We start from the raw sequence: 21,142 nt of genomic DNA, 5'->3' as shown, positions 1-21,142 counted from the left end.
TAAGCCGGGAGATCCAGGGCGCGACAATGTTGGTGACTATTCATTCACTAGTGCTTTACTGCTATCTTTGCTGATTAGAGGCCACTAGCAAAATGCAGGCTGTTGGTGACTCACTGGCACACAGGCTTGCCAGTTTCCAAAAGACTTCTTTAGGTTTCCGAACACTTTACAAAAAGCTTATAAAGACTAACTTTAACTTCTCAGGGGTCCGTCCCATTGCGAGTCAAATGAAAGAGTTACAGTTTCTTGTCCAGCAAGAAAGCAGCGACCACGAAGGGACTCGAACCCTCAATCTTCTGATCCGGAATCAGACGCCTTATCCATTAGGCCACGCGGCCAGCCCATGGGGGGAGGGTTTCCAAACCCACAAGCTGAGATGTTTCTCTTCTAAGATTTAATTTTGTAGCTGGAGGAGGACTTAATTATCAGCCTTCAAAACCCCCCTCCCCTCCCCCCAAAAAAGGAACAAAACCCAATCCGGGATCCCTAACAACCATTACTTAGAACAGGTGCAGGAGGGGGACAGAGTGACGTGATTCCTCCAAGGTCTCTGCCTCAGTCGCTGGCAAAGACCACGCGTGGGGGGGGGAGGATTTGCGAGGGGAGAAATAAGAGCCCCAGGGTCGCTGACCCCAGGGTGGGGGAGCGCCCGGGTTTGGTCGGCCCCGCCCTTCGGGCTTCCTCCGGGGAAAGGCGGCCACCGCGTCCTACTTTCGCGCGCTGGAGACACTTTACCACAACTCATTCGTGCCGGCGGCGTTAACAACCTGACCCTGGACCCTCAAGGGCAGGGGTCGCCCCCAGTGGGGCGGGGTGCTGGTCCCCGATCTCCGTCGGAGGCTGGCTCAGGTGCCTTGTGCTGACTCCCGAAGTGCTCCAAGGTGGGGAGGGGGTAGGGCGCAAACCGCGAGCACGGGCGTCGGCCTCCTGGACCCTAACGGCCCAAGGGCTGCCCCGTTCCCGGCGCCCCCCGGAACCACCGGGGGCCACCTCGTGTGAAATGTTCGCGGCCCAGTTGTCGGGGTAGGACGGTAAGAACCCCCCACAGCCACCACCACCTCCCAAAGTGAAGCAATGACAGATCCTCCCCGACCCTTATCCTCTGGGTTTCTGGAAGAGTCCAGACAGACCACACTGCTCTTTCTTTTCCTGTGCCCAGCACCGTCTTTCCTCCACTAGTGCTCTCGCCTCTGCACCTGCCGGTCAGTTGCTGGATCCCCTGGGCAGGCAGGGTTAGGTCACGCTGAAGAACCACTTTAGGCCATGCTCGGGATGGGATGTTCTGTCTTTCCGAACTTGCCAGGATGAGTCGCCATTTCTGAGACCAGAGGAGGCCAAGCGTTAAGGCCTGGCCCAGGTGGGTGTGGTTGGACCAAGGAGATGCTTCCAGATGTTTCCTATGCATCTGACTCAGTTGAACGCCTTTCTTTCTGGAGATGGGTTCAGTGAGAAGACTGGATGACGGTCCCTTGGATCCCCGTTCGGGGAGGCTCAGGGCACCGGCAGAAGGAACGGAACCACTTCACTTGCGGGAAGGAGGCCGGCACCAAAGTTCCTGAACTCAAGCTCCTTCGCAGGCTGGGAAGGGTCTGGGCTGCTGTTCCTCTAATTCTCCCTTGTGGATTTTGTGCTCAAGGAATAGCAGACAGAGACCTCAAAACGCCACCAAATATTTAAAAACTGGTATTTTTTATTGTTGTTCAGTTTGGGGGAGGAACAAACTCACAATCCGCATAAGCAGCAGAGTAAGGCTGGTGGACTGGGCAAAACCGTCCACATTTCTTTCTTGCGGAGAAGGCGGCGACCTCAGGCCACGAAGACTGGCACAGATGTTTTAAAAATGACACTAAACAGCCCGTAGGTAGCTTTTGGAAACCATAAACTTTTCTTTCTAGGGATGATGCAATTTCCCCCCACAGCCATTCAGTGCTTCTCCCCCTGAGAGTTTCATCCGATGTGCTCCAGGCAGCATTTCCCTCAAAATCTTAAATATTTTCCATGAACTCTTTTGTGAGGAATCCAAGGAGGACTGGAGAGTGTGGAAGCCCTATTCCTGCTGATCTGTCTGGATATTTTGCTCGAGGACGTGGGTGGCAGAGGGTGTCCCTACTCAGAAGAGGCTTCTGTAGTTTTGGAAAAGGGTTCTTCCTTCCTTTTTATTTTTATTTTTACTAAATCAGAGGGCCTGCCAAACCCTGGATCAAATACGAATTCACACCTTTAGAACAAGAATCTCCCGATTTGGTCATGTCGGCCACTTAATTTAGGGCCTATTCTTAAGTTCTGAATTCGGAAAGCGCAGCATTTCCTGTGAGTTGTGATTCCAACCATACGTTTGCTCACTCCCGCAGGAAGAACGTCTGTAGCCCCGGAGACCTGGGCACTGGCCCCACGTGCTGCGTGCGCAGCGGGCCGACGATGAAGGAAGGGATAAAGAAATGCCAGGTTTTCTATGCTACCTGCCACCTGCTTGCTCGCTGGTGCAGACACAGCTGGGGAAACAGGGAGAGGAAGTCGCCTGTGGCTACCCTGTCTGAACCTTTCTCATTTCTCTTTCTCTTTCTCTGATGCCTTTTCTCTTTCCGCCTTGCTCTTTAATAAGGCTGAGACTGGAACCAAAGGTACAAGTGCTGGTTTACGTGGAGCTGGCTTGTTATTGCCTCCTGCTGGAGGGATCCTCAGTAAGCTGTATCTCTGTCCTCTCCTCAATCCAACACTCCCTGTGCTGGCTTCACCACAGTTCAGGGGTCCCAAGGCCCTTGGATACACCTTTACTTTCAATAGGAGCAGCAGACAGTGAGAGAAGACTGAAGCAGGAAGAGATGGTGAATTTGGAGGGAGGAGAGGAGGAGGAGGAGGAAGAAGAGGGGGAGGAGTGAGGAGGAGGGAGGGGGAGAAGGAGAGGAGGGAGGAGGACAGAGGGGGAGGAGGAGGAGAGGGAGGAGGGGGAGGAAAGAGGAAGGAGAAGAGGGGGAGGACAGGAGGGAGGAGGAGAGGAGGAAAAGGGTAGGAGGAGGAGGCGGAGGGAGGGAGGAGGAGGAGGGGGAGGGAGGAGGAGGAGGGGGAGGGAGGAGGGGGAGGGAGGAGGAGGAGGGGGAGGGAGGAGGGGGAGGGAGGAGGAGGAGGGGGAGGGAGGAGGAGGGGGAGGGGGAGGGAGGGAGAAGGAGGAGGAGGGGGAGGGAGGAGGAGGGGGAGGGGGAGGACAGGAGGGAGAAGGAAGGGGAGGGAGGAGGAGGAGGGGAGGGAGGAGGAGGAGGGGGAGGGAGGAAGAGGAGGGGGAGGGGGAGGACAGGAGGGAGGATGAGGGGGAGGGAGGAGGATGAGGGGGAGGGAGGAGGAGGAGGGGGAGGGAGGAGGGGGAGGGAGGAGGGGGAGGGAGGGGGAGGGAGAGGGAGAAGAGGAGCGGGGAGGAGGGGGAGGGAGGGGGGAGGAGGAGGGGGAGGGAGGAAGAGGAGGGGGAGGGAGGAGGAGGGGGAGGGGGAGGGAGGGAGAAGGAGGAGGAGGGGGAGGGAGGAGGAGGGGGAGGGGGAGGACAGGAGGGGGAGGGTGGAGGAGGAGGGGAGGGAGGAGGAGGAGGGGGAGGGGGAAGAGGAGGGGGAGGGGGAGGACAGGAGGGAGGATGAGGGGGAGGGAGGAGGGGGAGGGAGGAGGGGGAGGGAGGGGAGGGAGAGGGAGAGGAGGAGCGGGGAGGAGGGGGAGGGAGGGGGGAGGAGGAGGGGGAAGGGGGGAGGAGGAGGGGGAGGAGAGAGGAAGGGGAGGAGGGGGAGGACAGGAGGGAGGAGGAGACAGGGAAAAGTGGAGGAGGAGGACGGGGAGGGAAGGAGGGGGAGGAGGAGGAAGGGGAAAATCACAGGAACGACAGGAAGGAGGACTTTGGTCCTGAAGGAAGGCCCCAGGTGCGGAGGATGACGCCCAGGCCCCCTGCTTGCTGAGACACCCCCCCCCCCGCCCCCACTCAGGTGCACCGTCGCAGACACTCAGCGGTTGAGCGCGTGTCGGGACTGATTACCGCCCTTGTCTGTGGGTGTTTGGGGGAGGAACGAGGCAGGACGAGGTCGCTCTGTCAGCACTACTATTTCTGAAATCTTTGGGCCGCGACCACCAAAGGGGGGAGGCGCTGCCTTCAGGCCGACCCGACAGCGCTCCGCGGCTGTCCCCGCTCTCTCAGCCCTGGGACTGCTCGCCCCGCGCGGGGGCGGCGGTCCCATCCAACAGCAGAGGGAGGGGTCCCTTGTGGAACATTGTCATGCGCCTTCAAGCTCTTCCTCCTTCACGGTCGGCCCCTCCGACGTGTAAGGGTGCAAACGGGGGCCGTGTGAGCAGCGTGCGTGCAAATGGGAAACATTCAGGTGCCGGTGCTTGGCTAGAACCCAGAGCCTCCGCTCTGAAACCTGCCGGCTTCCTGGAGGAGACGGTGCATCTTTGGTTCTGAACAACTGGGGGGTGGGGGACAGAGAGGAGAGAAGAAGAGGAAAAGGTCCCGGAGATTGTAACGTGTCTCTAAGGGCACTTTTTCCCAGTGAGAAGAATTCAAAGGATGTTATTTGAGAACCAGGACCCGAAACGATAGGGAGTGCCCCAATGTGCAAACCAATATTAGACACGCAGGGAGAGGAAGTGGTGCGTGAGCCTGGATAGCTCAGCTGGCAGAGCATCAGACTTTTAATCTGAGGGTCCAGGGTTCAAGTCCCTGTTCAGGCGTAACCACTCTTGTTTTGGCCTGAGCACCCACAGGGTGTAAGAGAGAAGGGTTCCGCTTGCACATTGACTGGAACTTCGTCTACTCACTGATTTGTAGGCGCCACCTCTATGGAGATTGCTGGCCTGGAGATTCACACTTTTATGGGGATTTTAGAGAAGAGTCATCAGGTGACTGAAAGAAGAGCAACCAAAACTTCTGAACTCTAAAAACAAGAAAAAAAATTGAAACAAAAATAATTTGAATGACAGTGGCAATTTCATCAGAAACCATAGAGGCCAGAAAGAGTGGCATTTTTTTTTTTTTTTTTTTTTAGTTTTAAAGGCAGAGTATGCAACGGAGTGTGCAAGCAGGGGAGGGTCAGAGAGAGAGGAGAGAGAGACTCTCCAGCAGGCTCCCCGCTCACTGCAGATCTTGATGTGGGGCTTGATCCCACAACCCTGGGATCATGACCTGAGCTGAAAAAAAGAGTTGGACACACTCAACCGACAAGCCACAGGCATCCCAAGATGGCACTTTTTCAAGCGCTGAAAGAAAAGGACTGTCTAAAGCAAAATACTATATCCAGAGAAAATATGCTTCAGGAATGAAGGGGAAACAAGATACTCCAGATCAAGGAAAACTAAGATAATTGCTCGCAGCAGAACTACCCTAAAACAGTGGCTCCAGGAAATTCTCCAAACAGACAGAAAATGATAAAGAAAGCAATGTTGGGCATCAGGAAGGAAGAAAATACATTGTAAGCAAGAGACATGGCAAATATAATAAATTTTCATCATCTGGAGCTTTCTAAGTTAGTGTTTGACAGTTTGAAGGAAAAGGTATAACATTGTCTGACGTGGTTCTAATGTATGTAAAAGAAATTGCCAAGACACGTACATTACAAATGAGGAAGGGTAGAGTGACAAGGAGGGAGGGAAGGTTACTACAGTTCGGGCAAAATGGTGACACGAGGTGTCTGTGGGAAGGCAAATCCACATGATGTACGTCCTGGAGCAGCTGCTGAGAATCTATGCGAAGAGAGACAGTCCAAAAGCTACACATAAAGGAATATGGAATCCGAAAGTAGTCCATAAAAAAGCAAAAAAAGGAACAAAAAGCGAAAATCGCAGAACCAAGCAGAAGCAAAAAAATAAAATGCCAGACTTAAGCCCTAATGTATCAATAATTGCATTAGATATAAATAGTCTAGGTACACCAATCAAAACACAGATATTAAGAGGGTGGATTAGAAAACATGACCCTGCTGTCTGCGGGAAGCTCACGACAAATATGAATACAGAGACAGGCTGAAATTACGAGGGGAAAACAGATATGTCATGAGGGACAGCCGGAGTAACTATGTCATCAGTAAAGTAAGCCTCAGGACAAAGATCATTAACGGAGACAAAAAAGGGCATGATATAATGGTAAAAATTGTACGTTTACCAAGATGGCAGAGTCATCCCTGATACGCACGCACCAAACCACAGAGCTGTGAAATATGCGAAGAAAAAACTAAGAACTGCTAGAATTGAAAAGAAAAATAGAGGGGCGCCTGCGTGGCTCAGTCTGTTGAGCTTCCTACTTCCGCTCAGGTCATGATCTAATGGACTGTGAGTTCGAGCCCCACATCGGGATCTGTGCTGACCGCTCGGAGCCTGGAACCTGCTTCCGATTCTGTGTCTCCCTCTCTCTCTGCCCCTCCCCTGTTCGTGCCCTGTCTCTCTCTGTATCAAAAATAAATAAACATTAAAATTTTTTTTAAAAAAAGAAAAGAAAAATAGACAAATCCACAATTATAGTTGAAAACTTCAAAACCTCTCTCAGAATAATTGATACAACAACTGAACAGGAAATGATCAAGCATAAAGAAGAACTCAAAACTACTATTGGCCAACAGAACCCAGTTTTCTTTTTTCTTATTTTTTTAATGTTTATTTATTTTTAAGAGACAGAGCGTGAGCGGGGGAGGAGCAGAGACAGAGGGAGTCACAGAATCCAAAGCAGCCTCCGGTTCCGAGCTGTCAGCACAGAGACCAACGCAGGGCTTGGACCCAGGAACTGTGAGATCAGGACCTGAGCTGAAGTCAGACACACAACCAACTGAGCCACCCAGGCACTCCCAAAACCCAGTTTTTTTATCCAGTTTTATTGAGATGTACGTGACATAGAGCACGGTACACGCTTAACGCATACAGCGTAACAACTTGAGTTACATGTATTGTGAAATGATTATCGCAATGACTTTAGTTAACATTCATCATGTCATAGATACAAAAAAAAAAAGAAAATATGTGTTTCTCTTTGTGATAAGAACTCTTAGGATTTATAGTCTTAATGACTTTTTTAAATATGAAATTTATTGTCAAATTGATTTCCAAACAACACCCAGTGCTCATCCCAACACGTGCCCTCCTCAATACCCATCACGTCTTAATGACTTTCGAAAATACCATACAGCAGAGTTGACTATAAATGACTTATTATATCCCAGTACTTATTTATTAGTAACTGGAAGTTTTTTCCTTTTTTAAAAAAAAAGTTGTTTTTTTTTTTAATATTTATTGGTTTTTGAGAGAGAGAGAGAGCCTGTGAGGTGGAGGAGTAAAGAGGGAGCGAGACAGAATCTAAAGCAGGCTCCAGGCTCCGAGCTGTCAGCACAGAGCCCAACGTGGGGCTCGGGCCCAGGAACTGTGAGATCATGTCCTGAGCCGAAGTTGGCTGCTCAACTGACTGAGCCACCTAGGCACCGCAGAAGATTTTACCTCTTGACCACATTCATCAAATTCCCCCATTCTCCACCCCCCACTCCCTGCCTCTGGTGCCGTAAGTCTGATCTCTTTCTGTTAGTGTCTTGGGTGCTTTACTTCTTATTCCACATATAAGTAACACCATACAGTATTTGTCTTTCTCTGACTTATTTCACTTAACACAATGCCTGCAAGGTCCATCCATGTTATCACAAATGGCAGGATTTCCTTTTTTATGGCTGAATAATATTCCTGGTGTGTACCACAGCTATATATATATACATAATTTGAGGGGGAGGGGCAGGAGAGAGAGAATCTTAAGCAGGCTCCATGCTCAGGGCAGAGCCTGACCCTGGGCTCCGCCCCACGACCCTGGGGTCACGACCTGAGCTGAAATCAAGAGTTGGAGGCTCAGCTTACTGAGCATATTTGTAAAAATACTATTGAGTCTATTTTGAAAATGACAGAAACTGGGGCGCCTGGGTGGCGCAGTCGGTTGAGCGTCCGACTTCAGCCAGGTCACGATCTCGCGGTCCGTGAGTTCGAGCCCCGCGTCGGGCTCTGGGCTGATGGCTCGGAGCCTGGAGCCTGTTTCCGGTTCTGTGTCTCCCTCTCTCTCTGCCCCTCCCCCGTTCATGCTCTGTCTCTCTCTGTCTCAAAAATAAATAAAAACGTTAAAAAAAATTTTTTAAAAAGAAAAAAAGAACAGAAAATGACAGAAACTGATTCGTCTGGCAGAAATTCCCTCATCTGACTTACAGAGCTGTTAAAACAGGATGATAAGAAAGCAGGGATGGAGTTCACCGAGGAAGAATCTAGAAAGGTATCAAACACAAAGATCTTCGAGTTCTGACGTGTGAGTGTGTGTGCATGTGTGTAAAATGCTGGTGGTGGCAGGACAAGAAATGTACTGAGCTCTCTGGTCGCATAAAAGCACAGTTAGGAAAGTGTCCAGATTTACTGAGTGATGTGTCTTTGCATTACACCCGGAAGAATCTGGATGTTGGTTGGATTCACGATATTTAGATTAAGGACGTGGGCTTTGTTTTTCCTGTTTGCCCCATGAACACCATAGGAACTGTTTATTGAGTATCTGTTACAGTAGCTGGACTGTGTACGCACAGTGCTATTGGAATGCCCGTGTTTGTAGAGGCATTGGACGGTTTCTCAATGGAGCATCTTCTAAAGATGTAAACATTGTGTGCAAGGCAAAGAGCACACTCATGCCCTGTTATATGTAATTCAGGAAGCCTGCAGGTAACAAGACTGTATTGCACATATGAAACTTACTAACAGTAGATCCTAAAAATCCTCATCACAAGAAAAAAACTGTAGCTATGTGTGGCGATGGCTATAATAACTAGACTTCCTGCGATGATCATTTTGCAGTGTATACCAACATCAGATCATTATGTTGTGCACCTGAAACTAATATAGTTTGATAGGTCAATTATATATCAATTTAAAAAGAAATAAATGTGAAAGAATACATGTAAAGAATAGATCTAACGTATCACCATTGTGCCACCATCATGGTAAAGATTGATTACCATAGAAAATTTATAAAGGGGGCACCTGGGTGGCTCAGTGGGTTCAGGGTCTGACTTCAGCTCAGGTCATGATCTCACAGCTCTTGGTTCAAGCCCTGTGCTGGGCTCTGTGCTGACAGCTCAGAGCCTGGAGCTGCTTCGGATTCTGTGTCTCCCTCTCTCTCTGCCTCTCTGCCGCTCACACTCCGTCTCTTTCTTTCTCTCTCTCTCAAAAATAAGTAAATATTTTTTTAAAGTGACGGATAAAACTTTGGTGAGGAATGAAGTGCTTGTTTGACCTCAAATATTTCTGCCCATTTTACAAACTAACTGAATGAAGGGAAACATTACATTTACTTAACGCCACTAATAAATGAAAAACCCTTATGTGATACACTGAGAACGAACATCGTTTGTATTTTTGCCAAAGTGTGTAACCCGAACCCAATCATGAGGAAACACCAGATAAGCCCAAACTGAAGGGTCTACTCGACGACTGGCTTGAGTTCCTCACAACCGCCGGCGTCAGGAAAGGAAGGAAGGGTTGAGGAGCCATCCCAGATGGAAGGACACAGAGAACAAGACGGCCACCTGCCGCGCATGACCCTGACGCGGGCGGGGAAAGTCGCTCAGAAGGACCTGTTTTTAATGATTGGTGGAATTCAAGTGCAGCTGGGTGTTACGTCATAGTACGCTATTAACGCTAACATTTCAGAATTTTAACTATTAGAAAGAAGACCTGACAATATGCAACTTATTCTGAAATCAGAAAAAATAGTAATTTGTGTGTTTCCATTTGGGGGGAAGAGGAAAAACAAGTGTGGCGAAACGACTGAAGTGGAGAAATCCGGGTTCGGGGGCGGTCGCCCCTGGCACAGGAAGCCGTGTCTGTGTCTGCAAAGCACCGACCCACCGACCACGGAGGTCGCGACCCGCGGGAGCGCTCCGCACGAGGGGCCCCGCGGGAAGCGGGAAGAAGGGAGTCACCGCTCCCGGCGCTGCCTGCGGACCGCAGGGGGGGTCACCGGCCGTCCGGCCGCCGTCGCGGGTCCCGCCCGGGTTCGGGTTCGTGTAGGGGGCGCGACTCCGAGACGCGCGGAGGGCGAGACGGAGGGAGGGCGCCGGAGGGGGGCGGGGGGCGTCCCGGGCGGCCGCACCTGCTTCGGGAACCCGAGCCAAGGGCGCGCGCCCTTCCCGCCTCGCCCAGAATGCGGTGCGACAGTCACTGGGTTTGTGGGGATCCCGGGTCCTGTGGGGTCGGGGGGCCGGGGACCCACACTGTTTAAAAGCCGCAGCTGGTTCTGAAAACCAGAGGGTTTGTCAGGCCGAGGCCTGGAGACGCCGCCGCGGACTGAGGCCGGGCTGGGGGGGCGGGGAATGGGCGCTCGGCGCGAGAAGTAGGCGAGGGGGCCCCGGGGGCACCGGAAGCGGGCGGGCGGGGGTGACAAAGGCGAGCGGAGGGTCGCGCGAGTGGGCGCGAGAGGCCGGGGTGGGGGTGCGGGGGGAGAAGATCGGTTCCCGGTCCCGAAGGGAGCCGAGCGCGCGTGTTCCCCGGACGGTCGCGGCGTCGCACCGGAGAGGAGGCGCGCGGCGGAGTCGGCGGGGTCAGTCGCCCGGTGCGGTCGGCGGGGTCGGTGGGGTCGGCGGGTCCGCGCAGTCGGTGCGGTGGGTGCGCCCAGCGGGGTCCGCGGGGTCGGTGCGCCCGGTGGGGTCCGCGGGGTCGGTGGGGTCGGCGCGGTCGGCGCGCCCGGCGGGATCAGCGGGGTCCGCGGGGTCTGCGCGTCCGGCGGGGTCCGCGGGGTCGGTGAGGTCGGCGGGGTCCGCGGGGTCGGTGGGGTCGGTGGGGTCGGTGCGCCCGGCGGGGTCAGCGGGGTCCGCAGGGTCTGCGCGTCCGGCGGGGTCCGCGGGGTCGGTGGGGTCGGCGCGGTCGGCGCGCCCGGCGGGGTCCGCGGGGTCGGTGAGGTCGGCGGGGTCCGCGGGGTCGGTGGGGTCGGTGGGGTCGGTGCGCCCGGCGGGGTCAGCGGGGTCCGCAGGGTCTGCGCGTCCGGCGGGGTCCGCGGGGTCGGTGAGGTCGGCGGGGTCAGCGGAATCGGTGGGGTCGGCGCGGTCGGTGCGCCCGGCGGGGTCCACGGGGTCTGCGCGCCCGGCGGGGTCAGCGGGGTCCGCGGGGTCTGCGCGCCCGGCGGGGTCAGCGGGGTCGGTGGGGTCGGCGCGGTCGGCGCGCCCGGCGGGGTCCACGGGGTCGGTGAGGTCGGCGGGGTCCGCGGGGTCGGTGGGGTCGGTGGGGTCGGTGCGCCCGGCGGGGTCAGCGGGGTCCGCGGGGTCTGCGCGCCCGGCGGGGTCAGCGGGGTCGGTGGGGTCGGCGCGGTCGGCGCGCCCGGCGGGGTCAGCGGGGTCCGCGGGGTCGGCGCGCCCGGCGGGGTCAGCGGGGTCCGCGGGGTCGGCGCGCCCGGCGGGGTCCGCGGGGTCGGTGAGGTCGGCGGGGTCCGCGGGGTCGGTGGGGTCGGCGCGGTCGGTGCGCCCGGCGGGGTCCGCGGGGTCGGTGGGGTCGGTGCGGTGGTGCGCCCAGCGGGGTCCGCGGGGTCGGTGGGGTCGGTGCGCCCGGCGGGGTCCGCGGGGTCGGTGGGGTCGGTGCGCCCGGCGGGGTCCGCGGGGTCGGTGAGGTCGGCGGGGTCAGCGGAGTCGGTGGGGTCGGCGCGGTCGGTGCGCCCGGCGGGGTCTGCGCGCCCCGCGGGGTCAGCGGGGTCCGCGGGGTCTGCGCGTCCGGCGGGGTCAGCGGGGTCGGTGGGGTCGGCGCGGTCGGCGCGCCCGGCGGGGTCAGCGGGGTCCGCGGGGTCTGCGCGCCTGGCGGGGTCAGCGGGGTCGGTGGGGTCGGTGCGCCCGGCCGGGCCGGCGGGTCGGCTGGGTCTGATGCCTGCGCGGTGACGGCCCGAGAGGAGCTGCAGGTGGGAGCCGGGTCTGCCGGCGTCCGCACGTCGGGCAGCGGGAGGAACGAGTGTTTCCTGGACGGTGAGTGTTGAGGTAGAAGCCGTGGCGCGGACCCTAAGGCAGTAACTGGTGCCGGTCGGCGGGCACCTTGTGTGAACAGGTGTGCGGTGTCGGCTGGGTCCAAGGGCCGACGGCTCGGGACTGGACGTGAGCGGTGACATCTGTCATGTAAGCAAGCCTCGGGAATGCAGGTGTCTGTCTCAGAATCTCACCCCCGCTGCCGCAGGGGCCCGGCGTTGCCCGTGTCCGATTCTTGGGGGCACGGGGGGGGGGCCTGTCACGGCCCCCTCGTAACAGAAGCCCTTGTAAGAGTTAAGGGGGACAAGCAGAGACTTAGGCTTAGTGGACAAGGTACAGACGTGAGGGCAGCAGGGGGAGGGGGAGGCGCAGGATTTCTTCCCTGGAGGGAGGAGTGGCCTGCGAGCCAACAAGTCTGGCCCGCTGCAGAAGCAGCCATACTGGAAGGAGATATTTTAATCACAATTCACTCATAGTAGAGTTTTTAGCAGTTTGATCCCAGACGAGAGGACTGGCCAAATGAGTTGGGACGGAGAGGACATTTCGGTGTTTGCCATAGGGCTAGAAGTCCTCCAAGTTTGGCTTTCTGAGACCCCCAAATAGTTTGATGGAACCCCTGGCATTTTGGTAGACCAGGTCTCCCGGCGCCCATTGGAGCTCATCCACAGAAAACTCAGGGGCTGTGTGATGGGACCCACAAAGTCACCTCAATTACTGTCCGGGGGATTGGACCTGGAATCTGGAAGTCTGCTCAACAGCACCCTGATTCCACCTGCCCTCTCCAGGTCCTTTCTCACCAACACCCCACACTCCATGTGCTTAAGTGCTAGAGAAAGCACTCAGATTAAACAGAATACACGGAATGACCACATTACCCCCCTCGAAAACGGCATCCTGGAACAAGTAATTGGCCCCAGGGAGCACCACCAATCAGCAGCCAGGCAGACTCCAGGCAGCCCCCCTCGGGAGTGCCCGCTGTAGATTTGGTCACTGGAGAACGGAATCTGGAAAGAAGGACATCCCAGCCTGGCGGAAAGTTACTTACAGACTGGAAACAAATTGAATTCCCTCTCAAAGATAAATGATCCATCAGGAAATAGGTCCACAGAGAGCAGCAGTTTTGAAACCGTCCTGCATCGAAATTCCTGAAAAGGTGCCGTTAGGGACTGAATTGTGTGTCCCCCCTCCCCATCTCCAAATCCATATGTTGATGTCCTAACCGCACAGAGCGACTGTATCTGAAGATGAGTCTTTAGGGAGGTGATAAAGGTTCAGCGAGATAAGGGTGCCTCTCATAGGAAGAGGAAGAGACACAAGGCGTGTGCACACGAAGGAAAAGCCACGCGATGGGACAGCAAACGGAGAAGGCCGCTGTCTGTTGCCTCCTGAAAAGGGCTCACCAGAAACAAGCCCTGCGGCACCTTGATCTTGGCCCCCAGAACTGTGAGAAAAGAAATTTCTGTTGCTCGGGTCTGTGGTATTCTGTTACGGTGACCCTAGCGACTAATGCAGGTGTCACCAGTGGGTCAGGAACTCCTAGGTGTTCCCTGGCCACACAGAGCAGAGGCGAAAGTTCAGAGGAAGTGGCCGCCCTTCACCCGCAGAAGCGGCCCACACCTGTGTTCTTGTCACCTTTGCATCTCTTTCCCATTGTGACGGAAAAGCCTTTCCTACTTCCTCACGTGAGGGCCTTCATTTGATGTTAACGGAGGTCTCCAGGCAATGTTTTGTTTCGAGATTGAAAACAACGGTGAAAACGGGGTGAGTGAAGAAATGTAGGGAAGCAGATATTATGGAATATCGATTGAGAATGCGTTGCTCCACGTTTATTTCTTTCATGTTTGGAAGGCCCCTATTGAGGTCCCTGGCCATCTCCCCCCGCCCCCCCCAGTCGTCCAGCATCCTTCCGCTCGCTCACCCCGGAGGGCTTGGGGTCCGCAAGTGCTGGGGGTCCTGTAGAGCAGCCAGAGGAGTAATGCTGCTCTCATTCTGCGTTTGGCCCAGAAAACAGAAAGAACCAAAGAAAATGTAGGTAGGGCGACGCTGTTTCTTCTCCGTTGTTGTATTTCCCTCTCTTTAATAATAGTACACGGTGGGAACCACGGTGAACCGCTACCTTGTGTGCGCGCTTTTGTTCGGGTTCAAGGGATGTTGTTAGGGTCCCGTCCCCCTGGGTGGTGTGGGGGCTCACAGCAAGAGATGAGGGAGAATTCAAGACAACCCATTAGGTTTTTCCCTCCATATGTGCAGGAGTGGAACAAAAAGTTAGGAGTGCTAGATCAGTATTTCTTGAAGAATTAAAAAAAAAAAAAAAGCTATAGCTTGGAGGTGCCGGGGATCGAACCCGGGGCCTCATACATGCAAAGCATGCGCTCTACCACTGAGCTACACCCCCCTCCGGGAGAGCTCGTTGCTAACGATTATCTGGAGATAAGTTTTGTTTTCTGAGGCCCTTGATTCCTGCCTGTTGGGGCGGTTCAGTGTTAACGGGGCTCCCGCGGCTGCTTTGAGCAGGAGACCTTCAGGAACCAAAGAGGGGCAGTGATTCTTCAGAGTGTAGAACTTGAGATGGAAAGGAAGACACTGGAAACGTGTCCGTGATAGCCAAGAAGTGTCTCCTGTGGCTTCAACACGTGTTTGCAGTTTCCTTCTCCCATTCCTGCCAAGGAAGTAATCAAGCCCCAGTTTTCAGCTCTGTCGCTTTCCTTCAGATATGTCTTACCCTGAGACACAAGGCTTTGGAAAGTCAGCATTTTCCGGCCTAAAATGGTTCATAATATTTCTTGTTTGCTCCATTGGAATATTAAGTATCAGATTTAATAGGGAAAAGGCATCACGACCCTAAAAGGAAACCCTAGAGTGATGCATTCAGCATTTCACTTAAAGGGCCGTTTCTCTTCAAACTTAGGAGGCCCTGCCAATTGTCCAAAATCTCTTTTTCAAAGGGCATTCATTAGGCATGAAGGAAACAGCTTTGGGGATGGAGAGAAATGTTGGATTGTGAGAGTGAGACCAAAGGTAAAGAGACACAAGATTTAAGGGTCAAGGGAAAAATTATCTATTTATTTATAGGAAACATCATGCCATTATCAAACAGAAGAAATGCAGAAAACAGGTTATAAAAATTCTTTTGGAGATGGAGGGAGGGGGGAGGATGGGAACACGAGGAACATGAGCTAGCTTTGCTCACATTAAATTCGAGATACATGCAGCGCACTTGTGAGGATGCTACACGGCCAACTCAGGATCACCTGGGCTTCAAGCCTTGGGTTTGTGAGTCACTGGGAGACCCAAGAATGAGAAGCCAGATAAAGACCGAAGAGTGTGCTCACTAGCGTTCACTCCTGGACATTTCTTGAACCCTGGGACTTATCCTGGTTAAGACTGTGTTCTTTGAACTACATGAGAAGATGCTGAGAAATCCCATTTCCTGGTACCAGATTTCTAGTGGTTAAGTGTTTCGCATTCTGGTTTCCCCATGTATGAGCTTTTGCCAATATTCCTAAAATGACTGAGTCCTTTCTGAAATTGGAGGAATAAGATTTGTCTGGCAGACTAGTTCTCTCACTTGGCCCATGGAACTTTTATTTCCTTTATTTTCTTTTATTTCCAGTATGGTTGATAATGCAGTGTTAAATCAGTTTCAGGGGTACAATATAGGGATATGGCAGTTCTATGCATTACTCACTGCTCATCAGGACAGCTGTGCTCTTAATCCCCTTCACCTGTTCTACCCGGCCCCCCACCCACCTCCCCTCTGGGGACCATCAAGTTCTTCTCTGTAGTCAAGAGTCTGTTTCTTGGTTTGTCTCCCCCCCCCCACTTTGTTCATTTGTTTTGTTTTCTTATATTCCACACTTGAGTGAAATCATATGGTATTTGTCTCTCTCCAACTGACTTTGCCGTGCAATTCCTGGGTCGTAGGGTAGTTCTATTTCTGATTTTTTGAGGAGTCTCCATACTGTTTTCCGGAGTGGCTGCCCCAGTTTGCTTTCCCACCAGCAGTGCGAGAGGGTTCCTCTTTCTCCACATCCTCGCCACATCTGTTGTGGCCTGAGTTGTTAATGTTAGCCATTCTCATAGGGGTAAGGGGGTATCTCATTGTGGTTTTGATTTGTGTTTCCCTGATGATGAGTGATGTTGAGCATTTTTTCATGTGTCGGTTGGCCATCTGGATGTCTTCCTTGGAGAAGAGTCTCTTCATGTCTTCTGCCCATTTTTTTAATTGGATTATTTGGTTTTTCGGTGTTGCGTTGTATAAGTTCTTTATGCACACGTATATCCACATAATAATGGATGCTCTCGTTTTCTGGTTGCAGAATTGTCCTTGCACATACACGAGCACACACCACACACATTCTACTACAACATTGCAGGGGTTTTTTCTCTGCAGATTCCCCCCTGCAATTGTTGTGTGGATTAAAAACATCACACACACACACCCATCAAGACAGAAATGAGTTGTAAGGGTAATGGCATGTAACATATTGGAATTTCTTAGGGTGTAAAACTTTAAATGAAATATTCGCTATGTCGGTTAACGTTTCATCCAAGACCTCAGTGAATAGGAACCAAGAGAGTGTGACAAAAACGCGCCCCCGCCCTCCCCCACGTGCGGGGGCAAAAGCCAAGCTGCCGAAACCCGGGGTCGAACCAGGGACCTTTAGATCTTCAGTCTAACGCTCTCCCAGCTGAGCTATTTCGGCTGCTGGAAGGTTCCTTCTTTAGTCATTCTCCAATTGGTAAAGTCTGCATCGCGGGGCCAGAGTACCCCCCCACACCCAACGGGTCCGCTCCCACTTTGCTCGCAGGCATCCGCTTCCCCGAGAGTTGGGGGGGGGGGGAGGGCTCCCAGAAACCCTGCGCGAGGAGAAGGCCTTCGGAGGCAGCGGGTGAGCTGGAGGAGGAGGGGCGGGTAGAAACGGGTCAGCAGGTGCTCCCTGTGTGGTCGCCTGGGGTTCCCCACGACGCGAACGCCTCTCGGGGATGCAGGGAATTCAACACGGAATTACCGAGTCTTCTCCGGTCCTTTCTCTGTCTTGCTCCTCAGGGGCCGAGCAGCAGGAACAGGGCTAGTGGGCACGTGGGGTGGTGACTGGCTTCTTGCTCGGGGTTCAGGAAATCCGGACGAGCCGGTGTTTCCTCCCTGGCTTCCCGGAGCGGACACTGCGGGCGGCCGAGGGAGACCCCAGGCGGGGACTCAGGTAGAGACGTTGGGCGGGGACCCAAGGGGAGACCTTGGGCAGACACCTTGGGCGGAGACCCAGGGAAAGACCCCAGGGAGAGACCCTGGACGGAGACCCCGGGCAGAGACCCAGGGAGAGACCCCGGGCGCGGACCCAGGGCGCAGGTTGAGGCCGATGAGGCCCTCCCTTGCGCCACAGCCTGCAAGACGAGTTGTTCAAAGGAGAGGAGTACTGGAGTGCCGGAGACAGACAGGTAGACGCGAGAGCGTGGGTACCAACCCGCTCACTAGGAAAGGGCGGAGCCCCCCTGAGCCACACCTCTCACCGCAGAAATGCCCTCACCCTCCGGAAACATGAGCCACATTTCTGAGGAGTCTTCAAGGACAGAAACTCCACCGTGTCAAACGCCGCCGTGCCCTCAACCTCTGGACGGGACCCCGTGCTAGAAGTGTAAGAGGAAGGCAGGCCAGATAACGGCGCTTCTGCTCGGCGCTTCTGCTCGAGGACCACTCTCCCCATCAGTCCCTCCCAGGGCCCCCGCCCCGCCAAAGGCCCAGGGCATTTTTCCTGCACGGAAAAACCACAGAGATCGCCGGATGGAACTCTCTCCTGTGTCCTCAACGTCTCTCCCCTTCGTTTCTTCTTTCCCCTTCTTTGAAAGCTTGTCAAGCCCTCTCCGCGTTAGGAAGAGATGAGCCACAGTCTCAGAAGGCATTTCAATACTTACAAATTACAAATGCTCTTACCTGGCATATGTGAAGCACTTCTGCAAAACACTAAGAAAAAGACTAAAACCTCGAAAAGAAAGAGCAAATTAAGATGCACTTCACAAAAGAGGATCCCCATCTAGCCAGCAGGCGATTTAAAAGGTGCTCAACGTCTTTTGCTAGCAGGGAGATTCAAATTTAAAAACAGTGAAATACTCCTCCTCACCAGCATCAGGTTCTGCTGAGGGTGCAAAGCAGCTACAAGTCTCAGGCATCTCTGACCAGGCTTTCCAGCCACACGCACACCCGCGCCGGGAAACTATTTGAAAAAAATTTTTTAAAGATTTCATTTCTAATCTCTACACCCAAAGCGGGGCCCAAGGTCACAACCCTGAGATCAAGAGTCGTGGGCTTCACCAACTGAGCCAGCCAGGCGCCCCCAGAAATATTGGCTGGAACTAAATATGCATATGACCTGTGGCCCCGAGACCACACCTGTGCGTGTGCCAAAGAGAAACGCATGAGTATTTCCCTTGTGGAGGGGTGCAGAACTGCCACCCCGAAATCTGCCATGTTGGCATCTTGATTACTTTGAACTAAAGGGACTTGAGAAACAGCTGGTGTGAGGGCACTCTGATTCTCCTTGGTCCCCGAAAGCAGATGAGTGTCCCCTGTACCAAGAGGGCACAAAGCATCCCAGCACCAGAGACAGGGGATTTAGGGCAGAGAAAGTCGGATAAACGAACCTCGTTACTTCTCCACGTTTACTACCCCAAGCCCAAACCCCTTTGTCTTGTCACTCCTTCGAGTTTCATGTTTCTATGGGGCTCTCATATATAAAGAATTAAATTTGGTTTTCCCCTGTAATTTGTCTTACATTAATTTATGTTGTTAAGTGCTGTTGCGTTTGCTCATGAACGCTAAAACTACATTTTCTGTCATTTTCTGTCAGTGCACGACTCACATGTCCCACACCTGTTTTAAATCACAGAACATTAGCATAAACCCAGTTATTTGAGAAACTGAGAGAAGAACTTGAATTAAGAGTACAAATGTAGAGTTTAGAAGCATTCCTAATTATCTTAGAAGTCTTACGTTAATTACTGGACCAGCATAGAATCCAGAAGGGGAAAAGGGACAATTTTTCACCTACACTAGAACGACATGAACATGGGCAGGAGTGCTCGTGGCCACGTTAGACGTTCCGCCAACACCCGGCGCCCTCCAAATGTGCTCCGGCAGTGAAGGGAATCAATACCTTGTGGTGTTATCTCGTGATGTCCGAAGGAACGCCTAGGGGGCAACGAAAACTTCCACGACCATCACTATGGACGAATCTAATTGTTTTAAAACTGGAGTGAAATACTCAAATGGGTACGTATCGTATGATTCTATTTCTATTTCAGAACAGGAGAAAAACACATCTCTGGTGGTGGAGGTCAGAAAGCAGAGCGGATCGTGGTAAGAGGGGGAAGCTCCGGGAGCTTAAGGGTCTTGGGTCTTTGCCGGGGTGCTGGTTCCTGGGGTGCTGGTTGCCGCGGTGCTGGTTACCGGGGGTGCTGGTTACCGGGACGTCTGCATAGTCGCAGCCCATCAAGCTCGTTCATTAAGGTTTATGCATCTTACTTTATAATGAAGCCTCGATTTGTGTAACAAGAGAAGAAGAAAGAAGGAAAGATGTCCTTGCGAACCTCCTTGCCTCCAGTACCTCCTGTCTCCCCGGTGCTTTTCAACCTGCGGGCTCCGGGCTGCTGCCCTCTGTGAGCACTAGAAGCTCCCCAACAACTCACAGCGCCAGGACCCGCACTGCTGTCAACGGTCTCCGCGGTTTTCAGAATTTCGGGAACAGTTTTCTCTGGAACCAGGAAATACAGTGAAGGAGTGAATTTCAATAAAACCCTACGTGTCTGATCTCGCGGTCCGTGAGTTCGAGCCCCGCGTCGGGCTCTGGGCTGATGGCTCAGAGCCTGGAGCCTGCTTCCGATTCTGTGTCTCCCTCTCTCTCTGCCCCTCCCCCGTTCATGCTCTGTCTCTCTCTCTGTCCCAAAAATAAATAAATGTTGAAAAAAAAAATTAAAAAAAAAAAACCCTACGTGTCTGCATGGGTCCTCAAACGCCAGTCTCCCCGTCCAGGCTTTTTTTTTTTTTTTTTTTTTTTTTTTTGCCTTTAGCCAAGAGTTGGTAGGAGTGTAACATTTGGACGTAAGGTTTGGGATGATAATCTCCCAAACTATTTTGGCCCTCTTACCGATTGCTTCTCCCCAGCACAGAAAACATTACCTGCTCAGGGTTTACCCGCAGCCCCGCACGTCGCCCCAACCAGGCCCGGGCTCGGCCTGAAGTGGGAGCGCGGGGAAGGAAGAAAAGCACAAAGTGATGTGGACGGGAGTCAGCACGGAGACCGAAGCGGGCGGGTAGGGACGCGGGGATGCGCTGGACTGCGGGGAAGGCTTGGAGTGCACACCGCGGGGGCGGAGGGTCGAGGCAGGGAGGGGCCGGGCGCTGGGCAGGGCCGAAGGGGAGGAGCGCAAGGAAAAGCATCCTGGGAAGGAACAGCATCTGCGGGCAGGTGCAGCGGCTAGTGGACGCCCGCATCTCTCCGCAGCTTCCTGCCGGTGTGAGGCCGCAGAGGCGCGCCTTCTCTCTCAAGGGACGCGGGCTTGTCCCGGAGGGGATGTGGCCCATTTTGCCTCGGACCTTGGTGGCTTCGGAGCCTCACCTCTCCTTGGGCCTCTGGCCGGACAGGTTGCGCGCTCTGAGGCCGCGCGAGGCTGACCGACGTGTGGTCGCAGTTCGGGAGCTGCGGGGAGTCCGGGAGTACGCGGACGCGGTGGGGGCAGGTCCCGCGCGCGCCCCTGGGATCGGCACAGCCCAGACGCTGCAAGCGTCGTGCTTTGTAAGGTTTTGCCTGACGTGCAAAAGGTAAGCATGTTCTCGTTTGTTGGCCCGCTTATTTCCAACCCTCAGAAGCGTATTGGAACCCGACTTTCTCCTGAAGAAACGCTTCTGGCGTTTGCGACGCGCTCCTTTCCTTCTCACAGCCGGCCCTTGCCTCAGCAGGCGTCCGAAGAGCGGGGCTCGGCCTTGGGGAGCCCGGGGCCCCAACAGGGCTGATGCTCGCGGCCGCCACCCCGTCCTCGGGCCAGCACGCGGGCGGTGCGGGTGAGTCAGCTGAAGGTGGGTGACCACCCTGCGTAGACGGGTAGGAAAAGGTGAGGGAGTTTTCTGGAAGGTCGCTGGTCTCTTGGCTTCTCTAGAGGGAGAAGGAGGCTGCCTTTCTGCT

At 54.1% G+C, this 21,142-nt stretch overlaps 1 protein-coding gene and 4 non-coding genes across 6 annotated transcripts in view; 1 reads left to right on the top strand and 4 right to left on the bottom strand.

Annotated features, from left to right (window-relative positions):
- Positions 1-21,142, bottom strand: part of LOC123609414 (zinc finger protein with KRAB and SCAN domains 4-like) — a 455,099-nt gene that overhangs the window by 392,312 nt on the left and 41,645 nt on the right. The gene's annotated exons all lie outside the window — the stretch shown is intronic.
- On the bottom strand, positions 266-338 carry TRNAR-CCG. The gene has a single exon. It is a non-coding gene; the product is annotated as a tRNA-Arg (tRNA).
- Positions 4,629-4,701, top strand: TRNAK-UUU. Its single transcript has one exon. It is a non-coding gene; the product is annotated as a tRNA-Lys (tRNA).
- On the bottom strand, positions 14,290-14,361 carry TRNAA-UGC. Its single transcript has one exon. It is a non-coding gene; the product is annotated as a tRNA-Ala (tRNA).
- On the bottom strand, positions 16,600-16,672 carry TRNAF-GAA. Its single transcript has one exon. It is a non-coding gene; the product is annotated as a tRNA-Phe (tRNA).

This window comes from Leopardus geoffroyi, chromosome B2, assembly GCF_018350155.1.
Source record: "Leopardus geoffroyi isolate Oge1 chromosome B2, O.geoffroyi_Oge1_pat1.0, whole genome shotgun sequence".
In the NCBI taxonomy this organism is placed as follows: Eukaryota; Metazoa; Chordata; class Mammalia; order Carnivora; family Felidae; genus Leopardus; species Leopardus geoffroyi.
This window is presented reverse-complemented; position numbering and strand designations above follow the sequence as displayed.